At 38.1% G+C, this 12,771-nt stretch overlaps 1 long non-coding RNA gene across 1 annotated transcript in view; it reads left to right on the top strand.

Annotated features, from left to right (window-relative positions):
- Positions 1–4,979: 4,979 nt before the first annotated feature.
- Positions 4,980–12,771, top strand: part of LOC139355688 (uncharacterized) — a 29,481-nt gene continuing 21,689 nt past the window's right edge. Inside the window, exons 1-2 of the long non-coding RNA XR_011606546.1 lie at positions 4,980–5,100; positions 6,588–6,842. This is a non-coding gene — a long non-coding RNA (uncharacterized lncRNA). The remainder of the gene's footprint in view (positions 5,101–6,587; positions 6,843–12,771) is intronic.

Raw genomic sequence — 12,771 nt, 5'->3', positions numbered from 1 at the left:
GGACTACCATTCTAAAGAACCATCTTAAAGGCATGAATCTCAAACTTCTTTTTATTTTGGGGAAGAGGGAACAAAAAGGGGATAGAGGTCAGGAGGTAACTGGTGACCACAGATCTCTGGGCATTAGCAAGAGTCTGACTGGGTGGCAGAATTTCTTTATCTTTGGTCAGGTCACAATGCTTCCATAAATCTTTAGCATAACATTGTTATTTGTGAATACACCCTCCTAATCTCTTTGGGGGTTTGTTTTGGGAAGGGACTATTATCATCCTTGCTTTAAGTAAAACTAGAAACTAAATTCCTTCCAGAGTTAGCATGGCCTATGTGCAGGAATCAGTAAAGGCAGTTAGCTTGTGAGGTTAGCAGCAAGATGGAGTCCACCATGTTAGATTTCTGTCACTGTTATGTTACAAACAGACATGGGAAATACTAGGGAGGTAAAAAAGATATGAAATGACATAAATCACCTAGAAGAAAAAAAGGCTTTAGTTGAACAATGAGACCCTCTTTGAGTTCCTGAGGGTTGCTGAGGCAACACTCAATTATCACTAATGATTGTGAATATGGGCCCACTTCCCTGTGAGGGAAGAGCTGTATTACCAGCGCAAAGATAATCTGTGCAAATATATGCATTTGCTTGACCAGACTTGGACCACTATGTGTGGCAAAATTATAATTGTCTAATTTGCCTCCCACCCAATCTCATCTTATTATTGAGAAAATACAACAAAATATGCACATTTTCAGAAGTATAAAATAATGGTCTAGGTTCTTGACTCTAGGATGTGCCACATTTAATAAGGAATTTCCATGTGCCATAGCCCACATGAAGTACTGAGGCAGAATGACAAGGCCACATGGAGAAAAGTTGATATGGTGTTGAATCCTTCAAATCCTTGTATATACAAGATCAGAGAGAGAGGTCTTCAATTTTCAAAGGGAAGAAAACTAACTTCTACTGAACAGTTAGTTTAACACTCCTCTTTCCCCTCTTTTGACATGATTCTATCAAACACTTTTTTTTTTTTTTTTTTTTTTTTTTTGAGACGGAGTCTCACGCTGTTGCCCAGGCTGGAGTGCAGTGGCGCGATCTCGGCTCACTGCAAGCTCCGCCTCCCGGGTTCCCGCCATTCTCCTGCCTCAGCCTCCTGAGTAGCTGGGACTACAGGCGCCCGCCACCGCGCCCGGCTAATTTTTTGTATTTTTAGTAGAGACGGGGTTTCACTGTGGTCTCGATCTCCTGACCTTGTGATCCGCCCGCCTCGGCCTCCCAAAGTGCTGGGATTACAGGCTTGAGCCACCGCGCCCGGCTCAAACACTTTTAAATATGAAATATAATTGACAGCTATAATGGAAAGAGGGTAGTGGTTTGCAAGTTAGGTCACAAGTTTTTAAAGGGAAAGGGCTGAAGGTTGCAGGAAAGTTGCACTTGGGGAGTCATATTTTTCACTTATTGATTGTGATAAGGGAGAAACACAGACTGCTTCAAATTGTACAGAATAAACTCTGCTTCTAATAGGAAGGTAACCACGAAGCAGAAAAGGCCAGCCATTCTAAACAAAAGGCTATAATGCACTGGAAATTGGGTTTGAGTGTGTGTACCATGAACGCAAAATATCTGAGACAGGTCTCAGTCAATTTAGAATGTTTATTTTTCTAAGGTTAAGGACACACCTGTGACAGCGTCTGGAGGTCCTGATGACATGTGCCCAAGGTGGCTGGGGTACATTTTGCTTGTATATATTTTAGGGAGATATGAGACATCAATCAATATGTGTAGGATGTACACATATTCTGTAAGATGTTCATCCAGAAAGGTGGAGTAACTCAAAGGTGGGGGGAAGCTGCCAGGTCATAGGTAGATAAGAGACAAGAGGATGCATTCTTTTGAGTACTTGGTCTGTCTTCCACTGAATACACAACTTAGTTTGGCTCAGTGAATCTGCATTTTTACATAAACAATAGGGCAGATGAAGCAATCAGACATGCATTTGTCCCAGGTGAGCAGAGGGATGACTTTCTGTCTTGCACCTGTGAAGATAAATGATCCGTTTACATTGCCAGGGTGAAATTCAACAGAACTTCTTTAGGGTAAAAGTCTTGAAGCTTACAAGAAACATCCTTGTGGAAAAATTATCAGGGAGGTATGTAGCTTTTTAAATCTTTGTACCTATCCTATTTAGGAATAAAATGGGAGGCAGGTTTGCTTGACATAGTTCCCAGCTTGACTTTACCTTTGGGTTAGTGGTTTTGGGGTCCTGAGATTTCCTTTCCTTTCACAGTACCTTATTTAGCACTCCTTCTAGTGATCTATCATAAAAGGAGGAGTCTGGAAGCAATCAATAAGGAGAATCAACCAGAATCTACTTCCTCATTTAGGTGAAGGGGCACGGCTTTCCTAAAGAAGGAAAGAAACAATGCAAGAAGGAAGGAAATGCAAAACAGATGGAGTCCATAGACATATTCTGGAATATACATGAGAATTAAAGCAGCAGAATAGTAAAGTATTTCTAAATATGATCTATAACTGGATACATAAGTAAATTTCATACAGTATGTGGTTTATATTCTCCGGAAAATTCATAAAAACAGACCTCTGAAGGAAATCAAAATATTTTACCTCCAAAGATATGTATTTGACATATTTTTAAATGGCTGCCACAGAGCCAACAGAGAAGTGACATTGCAAAGCTGTCTTTTGTAGGGAGAAATTTGCATTTGTAGAGAATCTCCATTAGTGTAGTCAGGCTTTCTCTACATTTCCTGGATCCAGGAGAGTTTGAAAGTCTGACATTTTTAAAAGTCTAAAAAGAAACATTTGTCATCTATTCTCTTTAAAGGAGGCTTCCTCTACGTAGGAAGGCCACCTTTGCTACCCAAGTCCTTTCCTTTCTCCCTCCCATAACTTGTCTAGCCACTAAAACTTGCTTCCGGGTATACCCTGAGTCCTCATTCTTTCTATAATCTCAAGATAGTATATAAGCTTCTGTAATTTATCTTGAGTTGGGTCTTCATTCTGAAGGCCCCAGTGTATACAAATTAAATAAATTTGTATGCCCTTTTCTCCTATTAATCAAACTGCCTCATGTCAGTAATTTTTCAGCAAACCTTAGGAGGCTGAAAGCCTGTATGGCACCCACACTTTAAAATAAGAGAGAATTAAAAAAAAATTCAACAGAAAACTGAAATTTAAAAGATGCTAGGTGAAAGGCAGAAATAAAAAAAAAGAACTAAAAGAGATAAAGCAAGACTGCACCCTAAGTAAAAACACAATAGGATAATTAAATTAATATTAATTGCAATAAAGAGCAGAATCAGCACTGGGTTACATTAGATTGTGAATGACATACTGACGATATTTTTCCAGAATGCAGAGAGAACAGAAATAGTAAGAGAGTGCACATATGGAAGACAGAGATTAGAGATCAAAGATGAAGAGAGCTGATGTTCAATAAGAGATAACAATGTATGAAAGAGAAGAAATAAAATAAAGGCATAATCAAAGTCAATGTTCTCAAGTTCAAAAGAGACATAAAACTGAAAATCAAAATAGTTAAGAAAACCAACAAAATTTTACCCCGAAATATAATTCTTTGACTTCCTTCAAGGTGGCCGTTCAAAGGGCCTGAAAAAAACAAGAATAACCCTGCAAAACTGTCTTTTGTGCAGGAGACTTGCATCTGTAGAGGAAATAAAGTGGAATCAACAACAGATGCAAACAGGCTTTCTCCAAGGCTTCCCTTCGTCTGGATCTAGGAAAGATTAACGGAGAGGCTGACACCTTTAAAGGTCTGACCTAGAAACATTTACCACAGGCTACAGTCAATTTCTTCTGAGGGCACTACTTGTGAGGTTTTATCTGCCCAATACAGAAGCCTTTGCCCCAAGCCTTTTCTCCTCTTCTCTGCCTCGTATAACCTGTCTTGCCACCTTAACCTCTTTTGCCAAGCTCTAAGTCCCCATTCTTTCTGTATCTCAAGATAGTATAAAAACATCAAACAGGTCTGGCTCGGTGGCTCACACCTGTAATCCCAGCACTTTGAGAGGCCAAGGTGGGCGGATCATGAGGTCAGGAGCTCAAGACTAGCCTGGCCAACATGGTGAAACTCCGTCTCTACTAAAAATACAAAAATTAGCCAGACACAGTGGCGTGTGCCTGTAATCCCAGGTACTCGGGAGTCTGAGGTAGAAGAATTACTTGAACCTGGGAGGCAGAGGTTGCAGTGAGCCAAGATCACGCCACTGCACTCCAGCCTGGATGACAGAGCAAGACTCCATCTCTGAAGGAAAAAAAAAAAAAAAAAAAAAAATCAACAATCTGGCAATTTAAGTTTTTCATGTTTGCATGACTCTTGTGCCTGTATGCATGTTAATAAAATCTGAATGCCTTTTTTTTTTCCTATTAATCCATTATGAGTTTTTTTATAGACTCTACTCAAACCTTTCCGGGAAAAAATGTAAAATCCTCTACAATCGCTACCAAGCAAAATTAACAAAATGAGATGCACAGGTAAACGTATCTTTGTTAAAGGTATTGAACTTTAAAAGATCAAGGCAATCAGCACCTCCCACCCCCACTCCCAGTTTTTTTTTCTCCCAGACAAGCTCGCCTGCTGTTATCACCAGATTCTCCCATTTTCCCCCTTCGCATTTTCTTTCTTTTTTTTTTTTTTTTTTTTAATCTATCAACACAGTCTTTAACCCCTAAGGACCCTTCTGGATACCGGTTTGCTTTAGGTATTAAGGGGGAATCAGGAAATGAGGAGGAAGGGTAGAAGGGGTAGACAGGAAGAGGAAAGATGCAAAGTAGGAGAAACAGAGGGGACGACCTAACTTGGAAAGACTTCCTGGAATTTGAAAGCCCCTCCCTTTTCTTGGTTTCCCTCCCCTTCTTGGTTTGTAAACCAATCAGCGAAGGTGCAGAGCCAATGAGGTCCTTTACTTGATGATGTCATTTACAGAGTGCTTGACTGCTTGCTGTTTTCTGCGGGAGGACGGGAGACAACCGCCTCCGAAAGCATAGAAGACTCTGCACCTGCCCGGTGACTCAGGCCTGTAATCCCAGCGCTTTGGGAGGCCGAGGCGGATGGATCATCTAAGGTCAGGAGTTTGAGACCAGCCTGGCTAACATGGTGAAACCCCACCTCTACTAAAAATACAAAAAAAAAAAAAATTAGCTGGACAAGGTAGTAGGCACCTGTAATCTAAGCTACTCAGGAGGCTGAGGCAGGAGAATCACTTGAACCTGGGAGGCAGAGGTTGCAGTGAGCCAAGATTATGCCATTGCACTCCAGCCTGGGCAACAAGAGTGAAACTCTGTCTCAAAAAAACAAAGAAGAAGAAGATTCTGCACCGAAGGGTGTGTTTACCTTCTGAGCCAGGAATCCAGAGAGGCTGAAAGGCTTTAGTCACACAGCGAATCTGAGGACCTAGGTGCCCCTACTGAGTGCCCTGAACCTTAAAGAGTAGAAAGGTAACTGAAAATGTTTGGTTGTCAATTAAGCAGAAATAAATGTAGGAAAGATAAGTTTATGGCAGAGACAAATCAGAATTATAATAAAACAAAGCTGGGAGTGCTAGTGATAACACAGACAGCATTGATCCTCCCACCTTGCAGGCATGGTGAAAGCTTCAAGCACAGATACTGTGCTCCCCATGATGCAAACCAGTATTGGGATGGCCCACCAGGGCTTACAGATCAATTCATTAGCCCCAGTTTCCGCAATGAGCCAAGCAGCAGAAACTGAAAGGGGCTTCTAATTAGTGAATTCCTTGATAGAGTTCACTTGGTAGTAGTGAAGCAGCTACCTTGTCTGGGGTATATAACCTGGGTTTAGTAATCTTGTGCCAGGAAAATATAGGACACAAATGCACACGAGTTTAGGAGCAGAGGTTTAACATGCAGAAGAGAAGAGAAAGAGAAACAGTTCTCTCTCTGTAGAGAGAGGAGTTTCCCAGAAGCAAAGATTGGCTGGCAGCGGATGCACGTGATTTTATAGTCCAGCTTGAGGAGGTGGTGTCTGATTTACATAGTGCTCACAGATTGGTTTAATCAGGTTTACATAGCACTGGGAAGGCTGGTTGCCCCACCGTAATCTAATTATGCAAATAATTCACCTTGAATGGTGCCATATTGTCTGCTCCTTACTGTACACATGGCTGTCAGAGAAGGGAAGATGGATATGCCATCTCGAACATATCTAGTCCCTAGTTCCTGCTTCATTCACCTGTGCAAGTTCCCAGCTTGCTTATTTGTCTGCAGCTTGACTTTACAGGCTCCTCTTTGTTAGAAAATGATCTGGGGCTGCTTTTCATTAAACAGAGAAGCCATACTGAGGACGCCCATACCCTTACTATCTGCCTAAGTGATTTCTTCTTAACACCTGTATAAGTAGGTACCATTAAGCTAGGAAACATAGAGGCAGAGGAAGAGCTGAATTATAGATGGAAAGATAGGTCTTGGAAGTCATAAAACTATTATTCCTCTAGATAATTTTAGACTTGCTATAAAGGCCCCCAACCTCGCTCCTGACTCAAGTGAATCTGATGTCTGGAAAACAACTAAAGGACTTTCCTTTACTTTCTAGTGTCTCCCAGTACAGCCAAACTGCCTCTATTTTGCCAAAAATAAACCAAAAATCAAAAAACAAGAAAACTGTCTTGAGGCTGTGGGCGAAAGTGCTGATTTGGCTTCGAAACACTAGAAGTATAAAAGTGACTATGAAAGGAACAAGAGAAATGGCAACATCTGCTGGAGTAGCCAAAATTGGGAAGAAGATATGGTGAGACACTCAAGCTGGCAGAGTGAAGAATGCAGGAACCGGAACAATCAAGCACTGGAGGTGAGTTGCAGCCATCTCGTAGCTCAGCCTCTTTGGAAAGGTTGAAAACACCAAGGAGAGAGGAGAAGAGCCTAGGAAATAAACCAACGAACCCTCATACAAAGAGGAAGACTCTCTCCTAGTTTTGTATGTAAGCCTCCTAAGCCCAATTTATCTCGTCTTAAAATATATATATATGACAATCCCTCCATCAAATAGAACTCCTGAGTGAAGCAAAACTAAAATATTTTCCTTTCACTCAGGCAGCAGTCAAATCTAATGGTGGTGGAAATAATAGCTCTAGACTTACAGTGTGAGAGGCAACTAGGAAAGAGGAGAAGCAAAAAAAGAATGAGGCCTGTGCCACATTTTCTTTACCCAGTTTATTATTGATGGACATTTGGGTTGGTTCCAAGTCTTTGCTATTGTGAATGGTGCCACAGTAAACATATATGTGCATGTGTCTTTATCGTGGAATGATTTATAATCCTTTGGGTATACACCCAGTAATGGTATTTCTAGTTCTAGATCTTTGAGGAATCGCCACACTGTCTTTCACAATGGCTGAACTAATTTACACTCCCACCAACAGTGTAAAAGTTTTCTTATTTCTCAGCATCTGTTGTTTCCTGACTTTTTAACGATCGTCGTTCTAACTGGTGTGAGATGGTATCATTCTCAGCAAACTATCACAAGAACAGAAAACCAAACACTGCATGTTCTCACTCATATGTGGGAATTGAACAATGAGAACACAAGGACACAGGGAAGGGAACATCACACACTGGAGCCTGTCAGCAGGGTGCGGGTCTAGGGGAGGGATAACATTAGGAGAAATATCTAATGCAGATGACGGGTTGATGGGTGCAGCAAACCACCAAGGCATGTGTATACCTATGTAACAATATACCTATGTAACAAAACTGCATGTTCAGCACATTTACCCCAGAACTTAAAAGTATAATAAAAAAAGGAAAAAAGAAAAATATATATCACATTGTCCTATACTTTAAAAAAAATAAAGGAATGAAACCAAAGTGGAATTCCATTGGTGATTCAAGGAGATGGAAACAGTTATAGACCAAAAGCAACAAGATTTCAGATCTGCACTCCAAGAGAAAGGAAATGGAGGGAAATCCAATTTCTCAAGCAGTGGAGGAGTTGGTTGGAAATGAAAGAAAACACAAAACAGAAATCCACTTCTCTCACGCGATTCTGGAACATTCTCGAGCTGTACTATCCAATTTGTAACCCATATGTAGTAATTTAAATAATAAATTAGATTAATTAATAGTAGCCACATTTCAAGCATTCAGTTGCCACATGTGGTTGGTTGCTACTATAACTACTGTATTGGACAGTGCAGATAAAAGACATTCTTGTCATCATAGAAAAGTCTTTTGGACAAATCTGTTCTAAAGCAAGTTAGACCTCTCTCTAGACAAGAGAAATAAAAATTCTGCATTCATACAGGCATGGCGGGGGGAGTAAGTATAAAGGAGCAATGATTACTCTGAAAGCCTGAGCATCAGATGATAAATCAGTTACAGTCCACCTGAAAGTAAGAGGAATAACTGTCATAAGAACATGATCAGACAGTACAATGCTTAAATATATTTATTTTCCTGTAAAGAAAGATATTTAAATATGTCTTCTTGTGTAACATAGAGATAAATGAAAACAAAGAAATATTCCCAAAGAATATGGGAAAATTGTGGTATAAAAGCTGAAGTAAACCATGAAACTAGTTAAATATAGAAGTAAAACTAGAGACTTATAAATATAAATGAAATACAATTGAAACATCAAGAATAATTCCTAACAAAGAAGATGTATAATGTATACAATATTAGTACCTATATTCTGATCTATAGTCTCAGATCAAAAAAAAAATGTATATAGGGAATTGGTACTGAGGATGCAGAGAGAAGAAAGGCATGCTTTTTTGCTAATTTCGTGTAGGTGGAAAGCAGTGTATTATTTCCTTTGACAGACTGATGTATTGAGAAAATTTATGATTTTAAATATTTGCAAATGCATCCTATTAAGACACCATGTATATATTTTAATTTATTATGGGAAATAGGAAAAAAACAAGTAGAGGACATTTATAAAACACTATAGTAAAAGAAACAGAAGAAAGCATGAAAACCAAAAGCGTAAAAGATATTTATGACATGTCACAATTTAGAGGGCATAGACTCATATTAATTAAAACTATCAAAACAGAATTTATATATCCTTTACAAAAAATACAACTGCAAATGAATTTTAATAAAAAGGTAAAAAAATGGAACAAAGATGTATCAGGCTATACAAAAGAACACTGGAGCTATCACATGCATCAAAATAGAAATCAATTCCAGGAACCAATAAATTGACAGAAATGGTAATTTTATTTTGACAGAAAAATCCACAATGATGATATAACAGTTATGAACTTGATACACCAAGTAACATAGAATGTAAATATAGCTGAATGTTTTTAAACATGTAGGGAAAATTTGACAGAACAATAATAGTGGGGAGTTTTAAAGACATCTCTTATTGTTTGACAGATCATTTAGGGGAAAAGAATAAATGAAAGTAATGACTAATTATTCACCTATAAATATCTCTTGAGTACTCCTGGCATTGTGCCAGGCTCTAATGACACAATAGTGAGAAGGACAAATATAGTACGTGTACTGTACAGTGTAATATATATGGAAAAGCTTATTCATAAAGATACATGTATATTAAGGATCTGTATAAAGGATTTGCCTACAAATATTTATAGTCTCTGGACAATATATTGCCTTTTAAACATTCATGGAAAATTATTTAAAATGAAAAGAGATGAGAGAAAAAAGAAACTTTCAGTTATTTTAACAGTAAGATTCTCTCACCATACTCTTTTAAAAATGTAAAGTGATTACAAAAAATTAAAGTGACAAAGCTTTATTAACCTGGAAAAAAATCAATATTTCTAAAAAACTAAAATAAAATATGATAATTGCAACCTTGTATAATTTAGGAATTAAGGATAATGAGAACTCTATATTCAGTAGGACCACTTATAGCATATGGTCAAATCTATGCTGAGAGGAAAATTCATATTCTAAAATGCTTGTTAAAAATAAATGAACCAATCATTTTATTCTAAATTATCAAAAGAGATCAAAAAAAATAACAGAGAATTTACAGTTAAAAATAGAAAATAGTGAATTAGAAAACAAAAAGTATAATAGTGATATGTAATAGCACAAAATATATAAATAAATAGGAGTGATTTGTAAAAGTATAAAAACTACATAAAGAAATACATATGTATATATATAGATGCCTATGTAAAAATCTTCTTATATATATATATCAAGGAATAGGTTCTTATATATTACTTCAAAATAAATCGGACAAGTCATATACATTATCTATATGAATAAAACTTCAAAAAAAAACCCCATAAGCCATGATGTGTATAAATGGAGAGATGTATCATATTTCTGGAAGGGAAAACTCAGTATTGGAAAGATATCATTTCTTACTACGATATTGTGTACCTAAAATAAATGAAAAATATAGAAGCAGAAATTCAGAGAGCAAAAAATAAATAGAAATAAAAAATAAATAAAAATGTCAACAGGATTTTTTCTGGGCATGTTTGGGGACTATCAGTAGGGCTTCTTAAAAATTTATCTAAGAAAAAATAGATGAGAGCAGTGAACTACAATGCCATTTAAATTTTATTGTGATTATAGATGTCTGGGCACTTGTCTGTGCACTTAGAGCTGAACAAGTTCAGTTTATTACTCATCACATCATGGGTGATTGTACACAATGGAGATTGACAGGGCACCTTGGTAAGAGGATATTATAAAGGACAGATGATCAAATTTGGGCTTCAGTTAGGTGATTTGGAGGACGGTCTAAGAAAAGAGAGGTTTATGCTGGATTTAGTGCTGTTAGAAACTGGAGACAATTCTGTAATTGGGCGTCTTAACAAATCTTAGCTAAAGGGATATGGGCTAGAGTGATACAAAAACTAAGATTGGTCTGGAAAACAATAACATTCACTTATATTTGCTAGGAGAGAGAGGTGTTTGGTATTTTGTGGTCTGCTAAGTGACAGTGACTGCTTAGGTAATATTTTGCAGTGGTTTTGTTTTGTCTCACTTTATGATGGCCTCACAATGACTTTGTCTAAAATTGATGGTCTTTGAGATTATTTCTGTCCAAGAAGAAAAAAAACATAGCCTAGCTTCTAGTGCCAGGCCTACTTCTGTCCACTCTGTGGCCTTGTAATTGTCAGATGAGTTCCTGCATCTCAAAGCCTACTTTTTCTCTTTCTGGCAGTCATATTTAAACTTAACTCTACCATATCATTTTTTTATTTTTTAAACTTGTAAGGCTGTTCATTTTTTTAATTTTCTTTCCAAGACAGAGTCTCACTCTGTTGCCCAGGCTGGAGTGCACTGGCACAGTCATAGCTCACTGCAGCCTCAATCTCCTGAGCTGAAGTGATCCTCTTGCCTCAGCGTCCAGAGTAGCTGGGACTACAGGGCCACACTACCACACCTAGCTAAGTTTTTTTTTTTTTTTTTTTTTTTTTTTAGAGATGAGGGTCTCATCTATGTTGCCTAGGCTGTTGTTGAACTCCTGGTCTCAAGTAAACTGCCTGCCCCAGCCTCCCAAAGTGCTGGGATTACAAGAGTGAGCCACCAGTGCCCAGCCTTTATAAACTTTTAAAATTCTTATTTCTCTTTTTTTCTGAGTCCTTCTTGAAATTATATAACTTGTCTCTGTTCTTTCAGTACTGACTCTTAAAATGTTTAATAATCTTGGCCGGGTGCAGTGGCTCATGCCTATAATCCCAGCACTTTGAGAGGCCAACGTGGGTGGATCACCTGAGGTCAGGAGTTTGAGACCAGCCTGGCCAACATGGCAAAACCTCGTCTCTACTAAAGATACAAAAAATCTAGCCAGACATGGTGGCAGGTACCTGTAATCTCAGCTGCTCAGGAGGCTGAGTCAGGAGAATTGCTATTGCTTGAACCTGGGAGGTAGAGGTTGCACCGAGCTGAGATTGTGCCATTGCACTCCAGCCTGGGCAACAGAGTAAGACTCCATCTCAAAAAGAAAAAAAAGTTTAAAAGTCTTTAGGTAAAAATCTAAATTTAGCCACAATCTCTATCATATGGTTGATATTTTGGAATATTTTAACTCTCATTTACTCTCATTTTCCATATTATTGCTTCTACTATTTTACTTTTTTCTCACTTTGAGACATAGCAAACTAAGTCATTAGTAATATTGTGAATAGCCAATCCTCATTTAAATTCTATCAACATATTTCTAGTTCTTTATTCACACTCATTTTTTGTATCACCTTGCTTTCTTCTGTTTCCATTTTATTTCCTATTAAATGAAATAGATCCTTTTAGAAGTTATTTTACTTGGGGTTTGTAAGTGTGTGAATATCTTGTTTGTTTGCCAGAAAATACTTTTTATTTTGCTCTCCACTGCTGCATGATAACCTATCTTCTTCCTCTGTGAACTGGCTGTAGGGAATTCCCCATGAAACCATAGGTGCAGGCTGGAGAATGAAAGTAGTGTAGCAGGAGTGTGAACTATAAGAGTTTAGACATATTGCTTTCAGGGCCAACTTGAGGCGATTTCATACATAAAACTTCCATTTGATAAGGAAGTACCACTACGAATGCCCAAACTTCATGGCTTGATAGATCAGCTAATGCCCAGTTCATGCTGGGCAGCTCAGGTTGCAACTTGGTGGTCCATGTTAAACATTCAGTCTCTAAGACCCAGGTGTAGAATAAAGCTGTTTCTCAAATAGAGAGTAGTTATCTACAGAGGATAGCAGGACTTCACTTTAAAATTCTAAGGGATTGCACTGTGATTCACTTGTAAGAGGCTGTAAAAGGCTCCAAACAACAGTTCTTGCAATGGACAC

This window comes from Macaca nemestrina, chromosome 8, assembly GCF_043159975.1.
Source record: "Macaca nemestrina isolate mMacNem1 chromosome 8, mMacNem.hap1, whole genome shotgun sequence".
Classification (NCBI taxonomy): Eukaryota; Metazoa; Chordata; class Mammalia; order Primates; family Cercopithecidae; genus Macaca; species Macaca nemestrina.
The sequence above is the reverse complement of the archived record's forward strand: the minus strand, read 5'-3'. Positions and strand labels throughout refer to the sequence as shown.